The sequence below is a fragment of the Theropithecus gelada genome, chromosome 8 (assembly GCF_003255815.1).
Source record: "Theropithecus gelada isolate Dixy chromosome 8, Tgel_1.0, whole genome shotgun sequence".
NCBI lineage: Eukaryota > Metazoa > Chordata > Mammalia > Primates > Cercopithecidae > Theropithecus > Theropithecus gelada.
Window position 1 is genome coordinate 57707810 of NC_037676.1, and position 24545 is coordinate 57732354.

General features: G+C 39.5%; 1 protein-coding gene and 1 pseudogene across 2 annotated transcripts in view; one reads left to right on the plus strand and one right to left on the minus strand.

Annotated features, from left to right (window-relative positions):
- XKR4 (XK related 4) overlaps nucleotides 1-24545 on the plus strand; it is a 404304-nt gene that overhangs the window by 358857 nt on the left and 20902 nt on the right. The gene's annotated exons all lie outside the window — the stretch shown is intronic.
- The window catches only part of LOC112629773, a 46457-nt pseudogene that overhangs the window by 19092 nt on the left and 2820 nt on the right, over nucleotides 1-24545 (minus strand). The window contains exon 2 of the transcript XR_003120752.1: nucleotides 14133-14169. The product of XR_003120752.1 is annotated as a myotubularin-related protein 5-like (transcript). The remainder of the gene's footprint in view (nucleotides 1-14132; nucleotides 14170-24545) is intronic.

The following is a 24545-nucleotide window of genomic DNA, read 5'->3' on the forward strand; positions in this document are numbered from 1 at the left end:
TTGCTCTGTCATCCAGGCTGGAATGCAATGGTGTGATCAGATCTCACTGCAGCCTCAATCTCCCAAGCTCAAGCAATCCTCCCACCTCAGCCTCCTGAGTAGCTGGGGCTACAGGTGTGCACCACCATGCTCGCTTATTTATTTATTTATTTATTTAAGATGGAGTCTTGCTCTGCTGCCCAGGCTGGAGTGCAGTGGCACGATCTCAGCGCATTGCAACCTCCACCTCCCAGGTTCAAACAATTCTCTACCTCAGCCTCCCAAGTAGCTGGGATTATAGGCGTGCACCACCACGCCCAGCTAATTTTTGTATTTTTAGTAGAGACAGGGTTTCACTTTCTTGGCCAGGCTGATCTTGAACTCCTGACCTTGTGATACACCCGCCTCAGCCTCCCAAAGTGCTGGGATTACAGGCGTGACCCACCGCACCCAGCCTCACACTTGCTAATTTTTTAATTTTTTGCAGACACAGGGTTTTGCCAGTTTCTTAGGCTGGTCTTGAACTCCTTGGCTCAAGTGATTCATTCACCTCAGCCTTCCGAAATGCTGGGATTACAGGTGTGAGCTACCACACCTGGCTATCTCATAAATGTTAATGAGCTCTTACTTCACTTAGGGTACTTGAAAAACATACTGATTTGGGAATCACTCATAGATAGTCTAATTCTGTGGGTAGTAGGTAGAGCTTCAGAAAGTACATTTTCACAGTTCTCCCAAGGATAGAGTTAGTCTAAGGACCCCAACGTGAGGCCCACTGCCTAATGCACTAACCCAAGACCCCCTCATGTGTGACATGAAGGAAGAGCCAGTATCAGAATTCACAGGGCTCCCAACTACCATTAGGAAGCAGTGCCTGGGAAGGAATAGGAATTCTAGAATGATCCCCCAAGAGGTCAAAATGCCACTCAGGCAGGAAACGGATATGTTTTTAATTGGTGAAATTGCATGTTAGAAATAAACACATCTGCAAACCTGCATAGAAAAGTATTATTCAATGATTCATTTACTACCCAGTAGACTTTACTGGATGATTATATGTTGGATTTTGTAAAAAATAATTGAACTAAACTCTTTGAACTTAGAAAGGAGTACAATATATACTCAAAGGGTTCTAATAAAATGAAATTGTTTGCATGAAATTTGCTACCTGATAATTTTCTCTGAATGTATTTTGGATTTCCAAAACAGAATTTTTATTTTTCATTATTCAACAGACCTCAGTTAGATGTATTTGTTCTCTTAGATTAAAGACTATAAAGGTTTCTGAGAAACCTTATGCCATGCTATTCTCAGTTATATTTTTTAAAGCTTTTCAAATTTGAGATCTTCTTACCCTGGGCACTTTGCAAATGAATCGTTGTTAGCCCTGTTCATATTTAACTGAGAAAACATGAGAAAATTACTCAAATTCTCTGAGCAAATGAATATGAATGCAAACTGACTGTAGACTCCCTCATTCAGGTGGTGGTAGACATTCATCCTACATTCTCAGGGCTTAGTGTTCTGTACTGTTTGGGAAAAAAAATGGGTGTATAATTAGGAACCCGGACTCTGGACATTAATCTGATCACTTTTTTCAGATCACATCTTTCACCCAGCATCATTACTCCTCATTATACTTCTATAATTTCAACTACAAACTTATTCTAAACTAAGAAGATTTAGTATGAGCTTCCTTATAGTATAGCCTTAAGGTAACTTTGCAACCGTTATTTAGGAAATGAAAAGAAAATGTGGTCATCCAAGAATTTTAAAAATAAGCAAAAATGCAAAGCCAAAAAGTCACATGGTAATATTAAGAGAGTGGTATGAAACATTAAACTCGGCTAGAAATAGGGTTTTTGTTGCAAGAAATAATGGGAAATGGGGCTGGAAAACTGAATTGAGCCAAATTATGAAGGATTTAACAGCCAATTTGATCCCCTCACTCGTGGGTGATCACGGATGCCAGGTGGAAACACTTGAAAACTAAACAACACACTTCAAAAATAATACATAGGTTAAAAATGAAATTTCAAGGGAAACTTTTTAATTACACTGTACTGAATAAAAACAAAAATACAACATATTAAAATGTATGTGACACAGCTATAGCAGTACTGAGAGGGAAGTACTAAATGCATCCATCAGAAAAGTGAAAAGCTGCTCCCTTAAGGAAAAAAAAAGTAGAAAGGGAAGAGCGAAATTAATGCAAAACAGGAGGCGGGAAAATAATAAAGGTAAGAGAAGACAGCAATATAAGTGAAAACAGAAAAACAATAGAGAAAAGCAGTGAAATGAAAAGCTGGTTCTTTGAAAAGATCAATAAAATTGACAAACCTCTCACAAGACTGACAAAGAAAAGGGAGAGAAGACAAAATATGCATACCAGGAATGAAACAAGAAACATCACTACAGACCATACAATATCCAGAGTGAAGCAAGAGAATACCAGGAATAACACTACTCTCACAAAGCACTTAGGTGAAACAAACCAATTCCTTAAAACATATAAGCTACCCTAACTCACCCAGCATGAAATAGATGATTTGAATAGCCCCATATCTATGAAGAATATTGAATTAATAATTTTAAAACTCCTTAAAAGAACTCTCCAGGCCAAGAAAGCTTTACTGGAAAATTTTGCCAAATGTTTAAAGAATTAATAGTAATCTACACAATCATCCAGAGCATAGAAAAGGAAGAAATATTTTCCAATTATTTTTATGAAACTAATATTACCATGACTCTACATGTAAAATGATGCAAAAAGAAAACTTCAGATTAATATCTCTCATGAACATAGATGCAAAAACCATTGACAAAATATTTGCAAACTAGAATTCCACAACATTTAAAAGAGAATTACATACCATAACCAAGCAGGGTTTGTACTAAGGATACAGTCTGGTTCAATATTTGAAAATCAATCAATGTAATCCACTTGATTAACATGCCAAAGAAGAAAATCACAATGTTTAATTTTATGTGTCAGCTTGACTGGACCACAGGGTGCCCAGATATTTGGTTAAATATTGTTCTGGGTGTGTCTGTAAGGGTGCTTTTGGATGAGATTGACGTTTGAATCATTAGATTGAGTAAAGCAGGCTGTCCTCCCCAGTGTGGGTGAGCCTCCTTCAACTCATTGAAAGCCTGAATAGAAAAAAAAGGTTAAGTAAGAAAGAATTCTTTCTCTCTGCCTGTTTTGTCACTGGGACATTGATCTCCTCCTGTCTTCAGACTTGGACTTAGACTGGAACCTGGCACTTCTATTTCTCTGGCTTTCAGTCCCAGACTGGAACTATACCATCAGCTCTCCTGGATCTGACTCCTCAGCCTCCACCATAGTATGAGCTGATTCCTTATCATTTCTGTTTCTCTGGAGAATCCTCTCTGATACATATGATCATATCAACTGAGGCAGAAAAAGCATTTAACAAAATTCAACATCCATTCATGATAAAAATTCTCAGAAACCTAGGAAGAGAGGAGAACATCCTCAACTCGATAAATCTACAAAAACCTACAGTTACCAATACACTTTATGATGAAAGACTATGTGCTTTTTCCCTAAGGTCAGGAGCAAAGCAAGATGTCCTCTGTTGCCACTGTTATTCAACATACTACTGGAAGTTTAGACAGTGCAATAAGGCAAGAAAAGGAAATAAAAAGCATATACTTTGAAATAGAGAAAATAAAACTATCCCTGTTTGCAGATAGCATGCTTATCTGCATAAAAAATTCCAAAGAATCTATAAAAACAAACAAAAAACTAGAACTAAAAAGTTCAGCGAGGTCACAGACTATAAGATAAACATAGAAAATTGAATTATATTTCTACATATTAGCAATAAACATATGACTCTGAAATTTTAAACATAATACTGTTTACAATCACCCAGAAACAAAGGAAATACTTAGGTCTAAGCATTTTGTATTTTTAGTAGAGATGGGGTTTCACCATGTTGGCCAGGCAGGTCTCGAACTCCTTACCTCCCACCCCCCTCAGCTTCAGACAGTGATCCTTCCACCTTGGCCTCTGAAAGTGCTGGGATTACAGGCTTGAGCCATCATACCCGGCCTAAGTGTTTCTTTTTCTACTGGTTATAGAGCTGGCTACTGTACTCCTTCTGGTTTCTCTCCATTGGGGTGGTCGGTTGCCCACTGGGGCACAAGAAGGGGGCTGGCTTCTGTTGAGGGCCCCAGGAGCTAAGCATAAGGATGCTCTGGGATGGGAAAAACCAGTGCTGATCATAATCCCAAAAGACACAATCCTGAATTTCATAATACCAAAAACATAATTCTGGAAAATATAATTTTAATTTTTTTCTTAAAAAACATCTATTTATGTTTTTAAATGGGAATTTATTTAAGAAGCATAAAACATGAAAGAATACTACTTCATAGGCCACTTCGCACAGTAAAACAGACACATATAAATAATCACATGTAAATTTTTGCAAGCATAAACACCCAGGAATTCTAATGACAGTCACACAGATATAAGAGCTATGAAGAGATGAACCATATCCACAAAGAAATCTGTCAAAAAGTGAATGGTATAAGTGCACATCACTTTGGTGCATAATTATGTGCACCCAACTTTATAGCTACAGTCATCTGAAATATTAATATCATGACAAACAACCTAAGTCGTTTGACCAGATCCATCAAAAACCTCAGTGAGTCACCCCTGCATATGCAGTCACACAAAGAGCTGAGCTGTCAAGAAATAGTATCTTTTACAACCACAGATGCACAAAAAGAACATCTCTACATTTATTGAGGAAGTTTTAACGTTCTTATTTACAAAGTCAACAATTGTAATAATGTACTTTCCCGAAGTCAAATTTGCAAAAATTGCATGAAACAAATTAGAACTCTCTAAAAGTCTCTGCACAATTTATACCTGCAGTATCAGAAATAACACAAAGATGATACACATGGCATAGCCAGTTGGCACTATGTGTGAAGGGGCAGAAGTCATACACAATTGAATAGTTTGGCAGGAGAGATTTCTTGTATTTTTTGCCTGTGTTTTCACTTGATCTTTGAAACACTCACCGCACTTGTATTTGGATAGTGGTTGGGGTCTACACATTTTGTAAGTATATGCTGCTCATTTGAAAGTCTGGTCATTGCTCAGCAATTAAGCAATTTTTCGCCTTCACAGCACCAATAATAATTAGCGTTTAAACTTTTATCTTTCACCATTAAGTAGCTTCATACACTTAAGTTATCACAGTCTTTTTGTGGGGGAGCAATTTCACAGATCTTTTTTATTGTTTTGTAAGGAATACAGTAAGAAGGAATGAAATTTAGCTTCCCCAATACCAAATCGGTACTAATCAGGGTTCTCCAGAGAACTAGAACCAATAGAATATGTATATAGAGATACGAGAGGGGATTTATTAAGGAAATTGGCTCACACAATTCTGATGACTGAGAAGTCCCATGACAGACTGTCTGCAAGCTAGAGACCCTGGGATTCCTGCAGGATGGCTGAATCCAACTCAGATGGCCTCAGAGCCAGGAAAGCCAATGTCACTCTCTGTCCAAGGCCAAAAGTCTGTGGACCTGGAGAACAGATGGTGTAAGTCTTAGAGTCTGAAGGCTAGTGAGCCTGGAGTTCTGATGTTGAAGACAGCAGGAGAAAAGTCTGCCCCAACTCTCAGAGAAAGACCAATCCACATTAACAACCTCACAGACACACCAAAAATAATGCATTACTGGGTTTCTAGATATTCTTTTCTTTTTTTTTCTTTTTTTTTTTTTTTTGAGACAGAGTCTTACTCTGTCACCCAGGCTTGGAGCACAGTGGCACAGTCCTGGCTCACTGCAACCTCTGCCTCCCAGGTTCAAGTGATTCTCATGCCTCAGCCTCCTGAGTAGGTGGGATTACAGGTGTGCACCACCATGCCCAACTAACTTTTTTTGTCTTTTTAGTAGAGATGGGGTTTCACCATGTTGGCCAAGCTGGTCTTGAACTCCTGGGCTTATGTGACCCACCCGCCTCAGCCTCCCAAAATGCTGGGATTACAGGTGTGAGCCGCCACTTAGACATTCCTTAATCCAGTCAAAATGACACCTAAAATTAAGTTCACAAGTCCTCCCATTGTCAACCTGGCACCCCTACACATCATCTTAAACCATACTTCATTTCCAAATAAAGCCAAAACCAGACAATAGTTCCACCTAACATGATGCCACCAACCCAAAGACAACCAAAAATGCACTAATCCCTTCCCCAGAATTCTGCTTTCAGGATTTCCAGCTTTGGAATTTTAATCATTCAGGATTGTGTATGGGGAGTTTTAGACATTAAGAATTTTAGACATTAGTGCTTTTGATTATTCTGTATTTCAACATATGAGATTATGGCCTTTGGGACTGTCTTTCAGGATTATGATCAGCAACAGATTGTAACATGTAAAACGTCATGGACAATGAGTTACTCCTACACACCTATTAGAATGGCAAAAATCCAAAATACTGACACCACCAAATACTGATGAGGATGCGGAGCAACAGGAACTCTTATTCACTGCTGAGGGATGTAAAATGATGAAAAACTTTGGAAAAACTAAACATGCTCTTATCATGTGATCCAGGAATCACAGTCCTAGGTATTTACTCGAGTTAGTTAAAAAATGTAAACTCATACAAAAATGTGCACACAAATGTCTACAGCAGCTTTATTCACAATTGCCAAACCTGGAAGCGACTAGGATGTCCTTTGATAGATAAACTGTGGTACATCCAGACAATGGAATATTATTCAACACTAAAAAGAAATGAGCTATCAAGCCACAGAAAGACTTGGAGGAATTTTAAACACATTGTACTAAGTGAAAGAAGCTAATCTGAAAAGACTTCACATTGTGGAATTTCAGCTATGTGATATTCTCGAAAAGAATGGAGAGAAGAAAAAACCAATGGTTGCTGGAGGTTAGGGGGCTGGGAGGAATGAATAGATGGGACACAAAAGATTTCTCAGGGCAGTAAAACTACTCTGTATGATATTACAATGGTGGATACATGTCATTATACGTTTGTCCAAACCCATAGGATTTACAACGCAAAGAGTAAACTCTAATGTAAATAGTAGGCCTTCGTTAAAAATAATGTATTCATATTGGCTCATCAATGTACTGCATCGGTAAAAAATGCACCACAATAATTAATGCAAGATGTTAACAATAAGGGGAACTGGCAGGGGAAGGCTATGGAAACTCCCTGTACTTTCCACTCAATTTTCTTATAAACCTAATACCACTCTAAAAAATAGTCATTAATTTTTTAAAGGTATAACTTAATAGTAACCATGTTACCCTCTCAAAAACTATTTGTCAATTTTGCCACAAAAGAGAATTTCAAGTATTTATCTGTTAAGAACAATAGTTACAACAAAAACATGGAGATATTTTTACAAATTAACAACCCATGGAGAGATAAGTTTGGAAATAAAACTAGGACTTAAAAGATGAAGTCCTGGCTCCTCATGTCGTGTTACTTTAGGTAAGTCAGTTACCTCTTAGACCTCAGTCTAACACTTTTGTTATTTAAAAAAAGGATTATTACGATGCATCAAATATTTTATACTAGATCTATTCACTTAATATATTTATTTTTAAGTATCTCGGTAAGTAAAATGAATTATTTAAACATTTTCAAATTCCACTTAATTCCTAGATATATGTCGCCCATTAATATAAACATGTACTTTAAATTATATGAAGTTGGTAAGTCATCAACATGAAAATCAAGTGAAAATCAATTACACATTAAATTGGTTACAGTATGTATCTTTAACTTACCACGACCATCTATCTTCAAATCACTTTATGCCACTTGATGTATAAAAACTTTACAATAGTGTACTTCTACTTTCCCTCCCAGCCTTTGTGCTATTGTCATCATACATTTACATGTGTTATAAACCCCACAATACATTATAATTGTTTTTGCCTAAACAGTTATGTTTTACATAAACTGAAAGTACGGAGATCCAATTTATATTCACCAAATCTTTACCATTTCTGACACTTTTCATTACTTTGCACACATCCAAGTTTGCTTCTAATATTCTTTCCCTACAATCTAAACTGTCTATAATATTTCTTATGAGGCCATTTATAGTAGCAATCTACGATGACAAATTCTTTTATTTGAATGGGATGTCTTCATTTTGCCTTCATTTTGAAAGGGTATTTTCTCTAGATATAGAAATCTAGTTTGACAGACACTTTTTTCCCCAGCATTTTAAACATGCTGTTCCAATGCTATTCACAATAGAAAGACATGAAATCAATGTAAGTACCCATCAACAGCGGACTGGATAAAGAATATGTGGTACATATACACATGGAATGCTATGCAGCCATAAAAAAGAATAAAATGATGTTTTTTGCAGCAACATAGATGCAGCTGAAGGCCATTATCCTAAGTGAATTACCATGGGAACAAAAAAACCCAATACCAAACGTTCTTACTTAAAAGTGGGAGTTAAACAATGGGTACTCATGGACATAAAACTACTAGAGGAGAGAGGGAAGGAGAGGGGCAAGGATTGAAAAACTCACCATTGGGTACTATGCTCAGGACCTGGTGACAGAATCAATTGTACCCCAAAATTCAGCATCACACAATATACCCAGGTAACAAACCTGCAGATATACCCTCTAAATCTAAAAGTTGTAATTATTAAAACCAAAAAACTTCACCTCTCAACACCCCAAAAATATAAAATTAAAAATAAAAGATGATGTTTCATTCTCTTCTGACTTGCATTGTTTGTAATGTCAGCAGTCATCTTTGTTCCTGTGTACATGACATGTTTTTGTTTTTATTTTTTATTTTTTACTCTGACTGCTTTTAAGATTTTTTCTCTATCACATCTTTCTAGCAATTTAATACAAAGTACTTTGGAGTATGTATAGTGTGTGTGTGTGTGTGTGTGTGTGTGCGTGCATGCTTGTGGTTTGTTGTTTTTTTCTGCTTGTGGTTTGTTGAGAAGCTTGGTTTACAGTTTGTTCAAGTTTAGAAATGTTTCTGCCGTTATTTCTTCCAAACTTTTTTCTGCCCCCCCTCCTTTCTGGCATTCCAGTTACACAAGAGATAGACAGTTTACTATTGTTTTATAGCTCGCTGAGGCTCACATGGGTTTTTCCAGCCATTTTTCTCTCTGTGCTTCAGTCTAGATGGTTTCTATCACTATGTATTCAAGTTCACTGACTTTATCTTATGAGGTCTAATATTCTCTTCTTCCTCTCCAGTGTATTTTTTATTTCTGATATTACATTTTTCACCTTTAAAGTTTCATTTGGCTCTATTTTATATCTTTTCTTTCTTCATCATGTCCATGTTTTCTTCTACATTCATGAGCACATTTATAATAACAGTTTTTAAATTAACACTTGCTAATTCCATCATCTTTGCTATCTCAGGTTATGTTTCTATTGGCTGATTTTTCTCTGGATTGTTGGTCACATTTTTCAGTAGTTTTATATTGTCAATGATTTTTGATTGGATGTGGCATATTTGGAATTTGAATTTTGTTGTCTTCTTTGAAAGAATATTGAATTTTGTTCTGGCAGGCAATTAACTTACTTGTGGATGAGCTTGATGTTTTGGGGGCTTCTTTTAAAACGTTGGTAGGGCACATCTGGAGTATCTTTTATTCTAAGGCTAGTTTAGCTCTACTTTTTAAGACGTAGCCTTCTGGGGTCTTTTCTGAGTGCTCCAGGTGTTCAATGGGCTCTTTTATGTCTTTGGGGGTTGGTTGGTTGGTTTGTTCGTTTGTTTGTTATTGACGGGGGCGGGGGAGGGGGGGAAGGGGGAGGAGAGTCTCGCTGTGTTTCCCAGGCTGGCCTGAGACTCCTAGGCCCAAGTGATCTTCCCACCTCAGCCTCTTGAGTAGCTAGGATTACGGGCACAAACCACAGCCCTAGCTTCTTTAATTTTGGATGATCAAAACGTACAGTATCACAGCCCTATGTAAGCTCTGAGAATTGTTCAGCTTACAACTCCCCAGGAGTCTATTTTTTTGCCTAGCTTATGCATATGTGGCATAGCATTCAACAAAAAACTCAAAAGGATGCCTATGCATGTTTCTGGAACTTTTTGGCTGCATCACTCCCTGCTCTCCGGTATTCTTCCCCACAAAGTTCAGCCATCTCAGTTTTCCTGAACACTGCCATCTGTCTGATTTTCAGAATAATGCTCTACTGGAATTCCCCTTCCCCGGGCCGCAGTTTAGAAGGTGCCTCGAGGAAAAGGAGCCAGGGCAATTGCTGGTCTCACCTAATTTATTTTCTTTCTATTCTAGATACAGGCCTGTTCTGTTGTTCAGTATCTGAAATCGTTGTCTGTCATATTTTTTCCAGTTGTCTAGTTGGTTATGGGAAGAAAGAAAATTCAGAACCGGATAGTTTGTCCGTGCTTTATATATTTAGTAGGAGTTTCAAGGATGTCTTTATAATAGGCCAGATTGTCTTAAAAATTACAAGTATATTGAACACTAAATATGTATATGTTTCTTCTTAACCCCAAAATACTAATGCCATGATTTTATTTTTCTTAAACATTTTTATATTTAATTCTGAATTTTACAGGGTTTAAAAGACTCTCACCCATTAAGGAAAACAATCACCATCCCCATTAAGTGAACCACAACACTGATTGTACTGATGCTATTCTAGACGGTCCTGAGGGGACTCTCTGAGTACTGCTTGTGATTGCCATGTCAATGATGCCATCACTTAGAAGAAGTGCCACTTGGCCCACATTCCTGAATGCAAGATAAACACATTAATTCTTCAGTCTACTCACGGCAGTGCTCAACTCCAACTCCAGTTGATCGTTTGATCAGCTTCTTCATTTGTTTAGTTCCTAAGACACAGACATGTCTTTCTTTATATCTTAAAAGACCTTTAAATTCTATGGAATTCTGCATTTTTTCAGTCTCATGATTTACAGATGATGTATTGCTATTCAGTCGAATTTTAGATCTCTTTCCTGACATTATCAAGCTTGCAGTCATAACATCTGAGGTCACTCTCTCAGCACCAGGGGCCCTGTGAATCTGTGAGCACTGTGCCAGCACAGCCTTACAAAGCTGTGGCTCAGACAGGGCAGATGGGAGCCTCAGTAGCAGGGCAATTGTAACTATGCCAACAATGACTCTTTGGGTCTGGGGGAAAGTTTCTTCTATCCACAGTGGACTCTAGAGGATGGTGTGGGCCAAGTGGATGTAATATTGGTTCATTCAGAAAAACAAACTTCTTTAGGTATCTCAAGCTAGAAAGTGATTGAAATTAAGGAATTAAGAGACAAAATATGGGAACTAAAGGAGCAAAAACTGGGAGGGAAAGTTGGTGGTATCCAAAGATGAGAAACTTCAGAAAACCATAGCATCCTACCAGGAGTAATGCCCATCTAATTCCTCATTTCTCTGCCCTGATACAGCATGTGAGCTCCAGAAGGCCTGGGTTTTGCTAGCTATTTCCTCTGCAGGCATCCATGCTCACCTCCAGAGGTACTAGAACTGCTGGCACTATTGCAATAGTCTGTAGTCACCTGCCTCTGCCATAAGCAGGGTAGTTTCTATTTTCTTCCCACATTTAATTTGTTATGAGTGCCTCCCATTGCCAGCAAGGAATCCCAACTGAGCACAAAATCTGACAAATGCAATTTGCAGGTTTCCAGCCACAGTGGCTTAAGGGAGAGTAAAAAAGACCAAGTATGGGTCTGTAGCTATAGCTACATTAAAGCTATAGCTTTAATGACTCTATTTTTGAAAAGCCTGACACATAGGAAACTCAAAAAATCACTGTGGTTTCTATTATTTTTAGTTAATAAGCAGTGGAATGAAAAGTCAACCTATATCTGGGCTAACCATACAGGAACAGACGTAAAGATGACTGTGCCCTTTACCCAATAGTGCTACCCATCCACACAGTTCTCCTTTTTCCATTTCAGGAATGGATAAAACAATGATTGTATTGATTTCCTGCTCACTATGGTATTAATTGCTTGTGGTCCCCAAACACAATGTAAGTTAGTAACCTTTGTATCTATCCATTTGTTACAGGATTTTTGGGGTGTCACTTCACCAGCCAGAAACCTCTGTGGCCAGTGGTGCCTTTGTCTGAGTTTTGCTCTGTCCCACTGGGCTCATTCTGCTCACTTGGCCTGGCAGGCTGCGTTTGGCTTATGCTACTGGCCTAGATCCCATGCCTTCCAAGGGCAAGCCAGGTGCAGAGCAGCGAGGGGTGTGTGAGTGGAGCATGGGGTCCAGGCACACCAGCTGCTGCTGTGGGGTGGGCAGCTCCAGGTGCCAACACAGGCACCGGCTCCCTGTGAGGGCACAGCTAGACCAGGCACACCACAAGCAGCTTCCACGGCTGGAACCAGGGAACAGAGTGGTGCCCACAAGCTTGGAGATGCCAGGAACCACAGGGCTCCAAAGAGGGAGTCACAGCCCTGGCTTGGGGAGTTCCCAGGCCTGAAGAGCCGCAGCTCTTCTCTCCTTTTCTTCACCCACAACATGGCAAGCAAGAGGCATGTTTCATCCCTGTTTGTGTTACAGCTCTTTTATTCCTGCCATTCAGTGGGTCCCAAGTTCTTGTCCTGCATCCAGGAAGAATGGGGTATGCAGAGAAGTGGAGAGAGAGCAAGACGAAGAGGAGTTTTATTAAGTGATAGAACAGCTCAGAGGAGACCCACAGTGGGTAGCTCCTCTCTGGGTGTCCGACGAATGTTCAACTCTCAGCAGAGAGGGTAGCTCCTCTCTGTAGCTGGTTGTCTGTCCTCTCTCCATCCTCTCTTTGAGTCTGGCTGAGTCTGGGGTTTTTATGAACCTCAGAGGGGAGGAAGTGCATGCTGATTGGCCCACTCACAGCCATGGGTAGCCATTGACAGGCCCAGGGAAAAGCACCACAAGTTCCCCCTCTGGTCTGCAGGACTGGCTGCCCTGCCCCCAGGCTTCATGACCTCCCCAACTAGAAGGCGGGGCATCGCCATGCACGCTCCCCCTTCCACCCAGGAGCCTGTCTGTCTCCTGCCACAGTTCATGCCTCCCAGGCTGTTCATGCTGAGGGGTGCCAGCAGGCCTGCACCAGGCTGTCCTCAATACCTCCTCAACCTCCCTCCCATAGTTGTCAGTGCCCAAAGTCCAGAGAGGGCTGAGGTAGCAGGGAGCTGGCATGGCATGTCAGTGCTGCCTTGAGCATGTGCACACCCAGCCAGGCTGTGACAGTGCCCAGACTTGGCCCCAACTTTGCTCTGAGATTGGAGAGGGCACTGACCGTAGGGAGAAGGCAGGCAGTGGGAGCAGGTACTTCTGAGCCTGCTGCAGGTATGGAGGGCCTTCCTGGACCCCCAAGAGCACAGAGATGCCTGGATCTGGAGCTGCAGCAGAGTGGCTACAGCTGCACTCAAGGAGCTCCTGCCCCACCCACTCAGAAGGAGCAGGGCTTCCGCTTGTCCCAGCTCCTGCTGGCTCCATGGAGCATGAACCCCCAGCCATGCTTCCTCGCAGCCTGTGGCAGGTGCTCCAGGTCCTCGCTGGGCCTCTCTGCCCGTTCCTCCACGCCCTACCACATTGCTCTCCCAATGGCATGCAGCTCAGCCCAGCCCTATCACGGTGGCTTCCAGGATGGTGGTCTCCTGGGGGCCTCCCAGGGGTGGGTTTGAGGATTGCCTGCTTCCCCCACCAGGCCCTCCCCACAGTGGCAGTGGGTGATAGTGGTGATGCAGGGTCAGGGTCTGGAGCAGCAAAGGCTCTGGGCAAGGGAGTGGGTCCCACCCAGCCACGAGAGGTTGGGTTGGAGGCAGCGCTGTCGGCTGCCTTAGGGATGCAAATCACAGGAGACCCACCACTGCCACTACTGCTCCCGCAGCTGCTTCTGCTGCCACTGCTACTGCCTCTTCGCTGCAGCTGGCAGCCACTCCAGATGGCCTGCAGCTGCCATCACGTTCACAGTAAAAGAAGTTCTTTACCAAATGTATATATTCACACACCTCAAAAGCACCATATGAGAAATATTTTAGAAAAATTGCCTCAAGCATAACATCAAGGTCAAATTAACTTGAGAATATGAACTCAGCAATGTTTGCTTAGAAATTAATTCAGTCGCTCAGTCAAACCTCACCTGCTGGCTGTTGCTGAGAGGGCTTCGACGATGTGGTCTGTAAGGAAGTGGGACACCGTAGGCATTTGATATATGTTAAGTAATAGTAATTAGGGCAATAAGTACTCGCATAGTGAGTGGAGGGAGCTGTACAGGTTAGAAGAACACTTCTAAGCTCTAATGCTTAATGGATAAAGATTAGGACTCTGGAAACCTTTCTATATTCAACAGAATCATTGTCTCTTATTCACCCTGCCTGCCAATTCCTGGACCAGGGTCTGATAGTGCAAATATCTCTTTAAACAGCAGTCTTAAAAAAACTCATATAGTGTTTCTTTAAAACAAAAATGTTACCATTTGAGCCAACCAGAGACCTGGGCTTAAATTCTGACTGTCCCTTACAAAAGGAGAGATTGTAAGACAGCCAACCTCTCAGAGCTTCAGTTTACTCATCTAAAAATTAGGGCATTGATAATACATTTTTAAGATTGCAGAGTGCTTCTCACATAAGTAATGAGTATTCTTATAAAAGCAACCTGCAATTACAGGCAACTTTGGACCAATTTCTTCTTTAAGAAACTACAATGAAAACCTAGATTCCCTCCCAACTCCCCTGCAAAAAACTATGTAGGCTTTTGAATGTGATTTCATATTTGAATCTTTGTATGTTATATATCCTACAAATGCACCTCAAACAAAACACTGCATATCTAATTCTGGTTGAGGTGAGAAATTCACTTTCCTAGTTCAACATTTCTCAAATGTTTGACATATTTTCATAAATTATAGTCCCATAATTAGAAAGTACCATTTAACAGATCAGAATTTATTCCATAGATCTCAGTAGTTCTAGGGGAAAACAACTGAGTCGAATATCCATGCCAGTCTACCCAATCTGTCCCTCCAGTAGTGATCTCCACCAGAAAATGAAGCCTGTAAGATCCTGCCCAGGAGCTCCCTAATCCTGCACCTCAGTGTCCGATAAATACATCCGTCTGTGTGCATTCAGAGGAGACTCGTGCAGCAATACACTTTCCTCCATGAAAATGTCTCTTCTCTTCACTGATCTATGAAAACTATTTTTGAGCTGTAAAAACAAAATCCTGAGCCGTATTTCCCAGATGTCCATTTAACAAACTGCCATTTCCCTATTATGCTAAGCACTTAAACTCAACACTGAAAGTCAAATAAGAGATTGATTATAAATGTGTATGTGCTGATCAAAATACAATAATGAAAAAGGCTCTGAGAAGGACTTTACAAAATTTGTGGGGGGATTTATTTGTGTGTGTTTCTAATATGTTTTTAAATGGGCCATCATAACAGGCAGATTATTGATTTTTTTGATGTTTATAAAGTTGGGAAAATAATAACCAATAATTATTGAATGTTTATTATATGTGTCTGTCCTAACCTTTTGCTTTATTAACTTTTTTACCCTCAAAACAATCCAGTGAAGTAAGTCCCATTATTATCTTTATTGTCTTCCCAAGAAGACCCCACTTCAGAAACTGTGAACTTCATTCTTCTAGTTGTTCAGGCAAGAACTTTGGCATCATCCTTGAGTCTTCTTGTTCACACCCCGCATTCAATCCAAATTCAAGTAAACAAATGCAAGTGCCAAACACAAATGTGAAATGTACACATTTCTGTTGTTTTCTCCTATTTCGAGCCTCCTGGATTATTCCAATGGCCTCATTGGCCTCCTTGCACTAGCCCTTGTCCCTGCAGTCGAGGGACTACACAAAGCCTGGGGATCTTTGTGAGACCCAAGCCAGATTCTGTCACTCCTCTTCTCAAGAGCCCTTAATACCTTCCCACCTCACACAGAGTGAACCCCAGAGTCCTCATGCTCGCCCTCAAGACCCTACATCACTGGCCCGGATCTCCCAGACTCAGATCCCCATCCCCACTGCTGTCCCACACTCAGCCCTCTGGTCACACCCACTCCAGGCTGGCCCCGAGGATTAGGGAGGGAGCCAGAACAGGGGTGCAGGGCCTGGCTTTGCAGGGCCCCACTTGGGGTTTAAGACTACTCTTTGTTGCTGTCTTGATATTCTGAATAATAAAACATCTCTGAATATGTGTTTGCTAAGAAAAGACCAAAAGAGCCTCAGCTGGGGACCACACCCCTCAGCCCCCCATGGCCTAACCTCCAAGGATGGGCTCTGGAGGCCGCTGCACCCTAAGGCCCACCTGTCTAATTGGACTGTGTCAGTCCCACTGCCAGGGAAGACAGATCCCCATGGTGGCCTTCCGCTCCCAGAGTGAACCTGGACAGGGCATGCAGGGGGTCAGGTCATGTGCAGAGGGTCAGTGTCATGCATGTCCCCGGCACCTCTGTGTGGCCCATGCAGCAGGCTCTGTCACCAGTCCTGTCCAGGCACCGAGCACATCCTAGCAAGAAGGTTACAGTCTCCAGGGGTCACCTGGCTGCTGTGAAATGGGGTGATGCAGGGCCGGGCGCAGTGTCTCAGCCCTGTAATCCCAGCACTTTGGGAGGCTGAGGTGGGAGGATCACTTGAGCTCAGAAGTTTGGACCAGACTGGACAACATGACCATACCTATCTCTACAAAAAGATGCAAAAAATAGCTGGAGCCAGTGGCACGTGTCTGTCGTCCCAGCTACTCAGGAGGCTGAAGCAGGAGGATCGCTTGAGGCCAGAAGATTGAGCGTGCAGTGAGCTGTGATCCTGCCACTGCACTCCAGCCTGGGCAACAGAGCAAGACCCTGAGAAAGAGAGAGAGAGAGAGAGACAGAGAGAGAGAGAGACAGAGAGAGAGAAGCTCACTACTTTATGTCTATATCTCTAGCATTGAATACTTGCAATGGGAAATCATCCAAATTTTCTGAAAAACCGAGTTTCCACTTTGTAGATGAGGAAATTGGGACTCAGAGAAGCGAAAGGACTTGCCTTACTAGGATCCACTCCCAGGCAGTCTGCCTCAGGGGCAAGACATTCAAGGCCATAAATAAAGCCAATTTATCTGCTGACATTTCAATAAAACATAAGATGAAATCCTCCTTTTTTATTTGGTCTTCTCCTGGTTAGTTGAGGAAACGTTAACAAATACCTTCAGAATCCAGAAAGAATGTCAACTGACTTCTAGATAGTAATCTTATAGAAACTATAGACACCAAAGTTAAACATTAAATGTGAAAATATGAAACCCACAGGCTATGCTAAGATGATGTATGGGGAAGCACTTTGAAATTTGACATTAAGGTGTCATTATCATTATTTTAAGTGCCTGGAGCATAGAGGTCCATTAAAGAAAGGAGTTATTAACATGTTCCTTAAATCAATGCAACTTTTCTCTCAATACTGATTATCCCACTGTTTGAAAATCTTCTCCCACCTACCATGTGACACACATCAGTTAGTCCTTGGGACCCCAAGGACAGAGTTATTCCACTCCAGAGGGCTTCATTTTTGCAAAAATAATGACTGGCATCTTTTCTGGTGTTATTTTTGCAAATTTACAAGTTAGGAACCTGAAAAGTGTTCCAGAAGTGTGGTCTGTTAACAGGCAGAGAGAACTTGTTCTCCTCACATCTGCAGTGACCTACTGTGAAATGGCCCCTGGGACTGATTGTGCCACTGAACTGAGACTTGCAAAGATGAAGGAAAGAATTCAAGGCAACTGACGACAGCAGCTTGGCAGAGAAAGCTGTCACACACTAATAATACCAATTTGGTCTTTAATTATGTATTTACACAGCAGTCGGCTGAATATCCAGCTATTGCGCTGTCTTTAGCAAACAGTTCTCCTTTCTGATTTTGCTTTGTCTTGTTTGGACTATCACTGGAATTCAGGATGGAGCCTGGAGATTTTCCCCCAGTGTGTGAATTTCTCAGTCCCTAGGTGTGCCTTCCTTGTGTCTATATGAAATAGAGTATGCATATCTCTTGAAAGTAAGAAGAAAGAAAATGAGAGCCAGTGTCAAAAATGTTATAACATCCATTTTCTTATTTCATCTCTTCCATCTTCCTCCTCTAGAGCTTGAGAGCAAAGGTGAGAGGAAATGCTTTTACTGACTAAAAGGTGTCCTCGAAATGCTCTGTGCTGCAGGGAGGAAGGGCACGCTGAGGAGCAAGCTACTCAGAAGTTTTCTGGGAAAAGCATCTGCTCCTTCAAATTGGGCCAAAAAAAAGAAAAACTTAATGTAACAAGAACATTGCAGCAACAAGGAAAAAATAATCATAATCCTTGAGTTCCCCTTGTTTTCCTGGCTTTAATTTCTCTCCATATTTCTACAAGTGTAAGATATCTTCACCAGTATTGAAAGCCATATTCTATTCTCAAAGGTCCAGATGACCTATTTTTCTCCCTCAGATTGTCATCAAAGATAGGCGAATGTCATTATGATGCTTATTTTACCACATTGACAAGATCCACCCATTATTATTTAAGCACTTATTAAGCAACAGGTTAGACATACAGCTAAAAGACAAAGTAGACACAGTCTTTCTCATCTAGCATCTTACAGTCTAGCTTACCACAGGAGACCCTTATGTAAATTACTGAACCAACCTCCTCTGTCCTCTTCCAACCCTAATCTAGGAAAATTGTATGACACCATCACCATTCCCTCTCATGGGAAAACTGATCACTTATGGGGGCAAAGAGAAGACAGAAACCAACATTTGCTGAACCTTCTGGTGTCTGACAGGGACACGCTAGGTGCTTTTGTATTTACAATCTCATTTAACCCTGCAAAACCCCTAAAAAATTAATGTTGTTATCCCTATTCCACAAATGAGAATACTGAAGCTGACTATGTATCCAGAAATGGAATTGCTGGATCATGTGGTAATTCTATGTTTAATTGCTTGGAGAACTGACATACTGTTTTTCATACTGGATGCACCATTTAACAGTCCCACCAACAGTACACAGGTGTTCCTATTTCTTCTGCGTGCCATGGAACTATAGGTAGAAACAGCATTCAACTCCAGTTCTAAACCCAGGTTCAAAATACAGCCTTTGCCATTATACACACATGCCTACAAGTAACTAAGAATGGCTCTTCACCCAACAGATATGTGCTGGCAAGCTGGTAGATAGGAACAGGAGAGATGCAACGTAGAGTTATGTGAGTTTCAAATTTACATAACCCTGGAGCCCTGGCAGGTAATCAGTTAAGTGGAACAGACAGGTGTAATACTGTAGAGAATGCTGAGGCTTGTGGCTGACTGGAGGGACTCGTCAATCTAAAGCAACAAATTCAATTTTTTAAAAAACTGTATAGAAACCTAAATGTATCTGGTGCCAAATTAGTACTCAGCGACAGTGTACGACTTCAGTTTGAACTGTTAAGTTTATTAGAAATAACTCCTGATTGCTTTTATTGTGGTAAAATACATGCAAAATAAAATTTACGGTTTGATATTATGTATATTTTACATAACATGTTAACTATTTTTAAGTGTACGGTTCAGTGGCATTGAGTACATTCACACTGTTCTGAGACATTCACCACCATCCATCTCCAGAAATGTTTTGTCTTCCCAAACTAAAATTCTGCACCATGAAACACTAACTGTTCATTCTCCCCTCACCTCCAGCCCCTGGCAACCACCATTCAGCTTTCTATCTCTATGAATTTGACTACTTTAGGTACCTCATAGAAGTGGAATCATGCCATATTTGTCTTTTTGTGACTGACTTATTTCACTTATCGTAATATCTTCAAGGTTCTTCCATGTAGCATGTGTCAGAATTTCCTTCCCTTTTAAGACTGAATAATTTTCCATTGAATATATTGTGAAAATATATATATATAAAACCATTTTGTTTATCCATTCATCCAACAATGAACATTTGGGTTGTTTCCACTTTTTGGCTACTGTGAATAATGCTCTTATGAACATGGGTGACCAAATATCCATTTGAGTCCCTGCTTTCAATTCTTTTGGGTATACAGTCATCCCTCAGTATCCATGGGAGATTGGTCCCAGGACTCCCTCGGATAGCAGAATCCACAAGTGCTCAAGTCTCTTACATAAAATGGTGTAGTATTTGCATATAACCTACAGCACATCTTCCCATATACTCTAAGGCATCTTTAAATTACTTACAATGAACAACGTAAATGCTATGTAAAGAGTTGGTATACCATATTGTTTAGGAGATAATGACAAGAAAATAAAAGTTTGTACATGTTGAGTACAGAGATAGCAATCCTCTTTTTTCAAATATTTTTGATCCATGAATCTTTTCAATTCAAAAAATATATTTTTTCAATATTTTTCAAATATATTTTCATCCATGGATGCAGAACCCATGGGCAAAGAGGGCTGACTATGTATCCAGAAATGGAAATGCTGGATCATGTGGTAATTCTATGTTTAATTGCTTGGAGAACTGACATACTGGTTTTCATACTGGATGCACCATTTAACATTCCCACCAACAGTACACAAGTGTTCCTATTTCTTCACATTCTAACTAACACTTGCTATTTTCTTTTTTTTTTAAGTAATAGTCATAATAATGGGTATGAAATTATACCTCATTGTAGTTTTGATTGATATTCCTCTAATCTTTAGTGATACTGAGTATCTTTTCAGGTGCTTATTGGTCATCTGTGTAACCTCTTTGAAGAAATATCTGTTCAAATCCTTTGCCCATTTCTAAATTGGATTTTGGGGTTGGGAGGTTGTTGTTGAGTTATAGTTTTTTTTAAATGTATCTTTATTGGATATATGGTTTGCAAATATTTTTCCCATTCTATGATTGTCTTTTTACTTTGTTGACAGTATCCTTTGATGTAAAAAGATTTACATTTTGATGAAGTCCAATTTATTTTTTTTCTTTTGTTGCCTATGCTTTTGGTGTCTACCCAAGAAATCATTGCCAAATCGAATATCATAAAGCTTTTCCTCTATATTTTCTTCTAAGAATTTTACACTTTCAGTTTTTACATTTAGGCTTTTGATGCATTTTAGGTAATTTTTGCATGTGGTGTAAAGTAACAGTCCACCCCTTTTGCATATGTTTTCCCAGACCATTTGTTGAAAAGACTGTCCTTTGCCCATTGAATGTCTTGGCAATCTTGTCAAAAATCATTTCACCATCTATGTAGGAGTTTATTTCTGGGCTCACTATTCTATTTCATTGGTCTATTTGTCTGTCTTTCTGCCAGTACCACACTATTTTGATTACTGTAGCTCCGTAGTAAGTTTTCAAATCAGAAATTGTGATTCCCTCAAATTTTTTTTCAAGATTATTTTTGCTTTTCTGGGACCTCTGCGATTCCATATGAATTTTAGGATGGATTTTTCTATTTTTGTAAAAAATGTCATTGTGATAGGTATTGCACTGAGTCTGTAGATCACTTTGGGTAGTATTGACACCTTAACAATATTAAGACTTCTAACCCATTAAAACAGGATATTTTTCCACTTATTTATGGCTTCTTTCATTTCCTTTAGCAACATTTTGTAGTTTTCAATATACATATCTTTTGTTTCTTTGGTTAATTTCTAAGTATTTTATTCTTTTTCAAGTTATTATAAATGAAGTTGTTTTCTTAATTTCCTTTTCATGTTTCCATTATATATATTGTAAATATATTCATTTTGTCCATTGTTAGCATATAGAAACACAACTGATTTTATATTTATTTTTTATCCTGCAACTTTTCAGTATTGGCTTATTAGTTCTGTCATGTTTTTTGTGGAATCTTTAGAATTGTCTACAAATTATGTTATCTAATCAGAGATAATTTCACTTCCTCCTTTCTCATTTGTATGTTTTTTATTTCATTTTCTTGCCTAATTGCTCTGATCAGGATTTTTAATACCACTTTAAAGAGAAGTGGCAAAAGCGGGCATCCTTGTCTTTTTCTTGACCTTAGAAGAAAAGCTTTCAGTATTTTACCATCAAGTATTTTTTAGGCTGTGGGCTTTTCATTTATGACCTTTGTTATGATGAGGTAGTTTCCTTCTATTCTTAGTTTGTTGAGTTTTTTTTAATAGTGAAATAGAGTTAAATTTTGTCAAATGCTTTTTTTGCATCTATTGAGATGATAATATGGTGTATTTTCCCCCTTCATTCTGTTAATGTGTTGTATTACATTGATTAATTTTTAGATCTTAAACCATCCTTGTATTTCAGGAGTAAATCCTATTTGGTCATGGTACAAAATCCATTTAATATGCTACTGAATTCAGTTTGCCAGTATTTTATTGAGGATTTTTGCATCAGTGTTCACAAGGGATATTGGTTTGTAGTTTTCTTTTTTGTTGTTGTTTTTGTTTTGTTTGTTTTGTTTTGTTTGAGACAGAGTCTCGCTGTGTCACCCAGGCTGGAGTGCAGTGATGTAATCTCAGCTCACTGCAACCTCCACCTCCCTGGTTCAAGCAATTCCCTTGTCTCAGCCTCCCAAGTAGCTGGGATTACAGGCACATGCCACCACACCTGGCTAGGTTTTTTGTATTTTTCGTAGAGACAGCATTTCACCATGTTGGCCAGACTTGTCTCAAACTCCTGACCTCAGGCAATCCACCCACCTCAGCTTCCCAAAGTGTTGGGATTACAGGCGCAAGCCACCGCACCTGGCTGTAGTTTTCTTTACTTGTAGTGTTTCTATCTGGCTTTGGTATAAAGGTAATTCTTGAATGAAGTAGGAATTGTTCCCTTCTTTTCAGTATTTTGAGAGTGTTTGAGAAGGATTTCTGTTAATTCATCTTTCAATATTTGGTAAAATTTACCAAGGGATCCATCAGATCTCTGGGCTTTTCTTTGTTAGACGGTTTTGCCTTACAGATTGTGTCTCCTTACTAGTGATAGGTCTGTTCAGACTTTTCATTTCTTTATGATTCAGTCTTGGTAGATTTTGTATTTCTAGGAATTTGTCCACTTCTTTTAGATTACCCAATTCTAATTGGTATACAACTCTTCGTAGGATTCTCTTATAATTCTTTTTATTTCTGTAAAATTGGTAACGATGTCCCAACTTTTGCTACTGATTTTAATAATTGAGGTTCTCTTTTTTTCTTAATCTAGCTAAAGAGTGCTCAATTTTGTTGAACCTTTTAAAGAACTAACTTTTGGTTTTCTTGATTTTCTTTATTGTTTTTCTATTCTCTATTTTATTTCTACTCAAATTATTATTATTTCCTTTCTCCTACAAGCTTTGTGTTTAGTTTGTTCTACTTTTTATAGTTTCTTAAGGTGTAAAGTTAGATTATTGATTTGAGATCATATTTTTCAATGTAAGCATTTATAGCTATAGATCTTTTTAGCAGAGCATTGCTTTGCTGCACCTATTAGTTTTTGCTATGTTGTTTTTTCATTTTTATTTGTCTCAAGATATTTTATAATTCCCCTTATGATTTCTTCTTTGACCCACTGGTTAAGAGTGCGTTGTTTAAGCCTGGGCAACATAGCAAGATTTCATCTCTACTTAAAAAAAAAAAAACAAAAAACAAAAAAAACCGGGCATGATGGCACACACCCATAGTCCCAGCTACCTGAGAAGCTGACATAGGATGATCCCTTGAGCCCAGGAGTTTCAGGTTGCAGTGAGCTATGATTGCACCACGATACTCCTGCCTGGGCAACAGAACAAGACCCCGTCTCAAAAGAAACACATTTTTTAAAAATAATAATAAAGAGGATGTAGTTTAATTTCCTCATATTTGTGAATTTTACAGAGTTCCCTCTGCTATTCATTTCCAGTTTCATCTCACTGTGATCGAAAAAGATACTTTCTATAATTTCAGTCTTTTGAAATGTTTTAGGATCTCTTTTGTGGCCTAATGTATGGTCTATCCTGGAGAATGTTGCAAGAGTGCTTAAGAAAAACATATTTTCTGCTGTGGTTGAGTAGATGTACTCTGTATATGTCTGTTACGTCTGGATGGTCTCTACTGTTGTTGAAGTCCTGTATTTCCTTATTAATCTTCTTTTTGGTTGAACAACCTGATTTTTAAAAACATGAAAACTAAAACAGATACTAAGATACATGAAGTAATCTGTTCTAAATCAGGCCATGTCCATCATGACACCAAATAATCTTCTTATATCAAAATATATATTTGAACTTTTAAAGCAACTTTTTCAAGAGCTGTCATATGTAGTAATACAGGTTCTGCACTACTCAACATAAATGTGTGCAAGTAGCCACTGTTTTATAGCTCTGAAGTAATTGAAAAACAGAATGAGATTCCCCTCCCAAAACACAACCTGTATCCTTTCAGAGGTTTTTGTTTGTTTGTTTGTTTGTTTGTTTTTGTGCCCCCTCTCCCGTGAATGCATGAAATGCAAATGAAACCCAACAGGTGTTTTCTCTCAGTCCACAGGGCATCTGGGAGGCCTTAGGACAGTGGGTGATGTAGGAAGAGGACTCCTGAATCAGTCTGGCATCTCTATTAACTAGAGATCAAATAGATAGGCCTGAAAGGCTCACAGCAAAAATCAGAT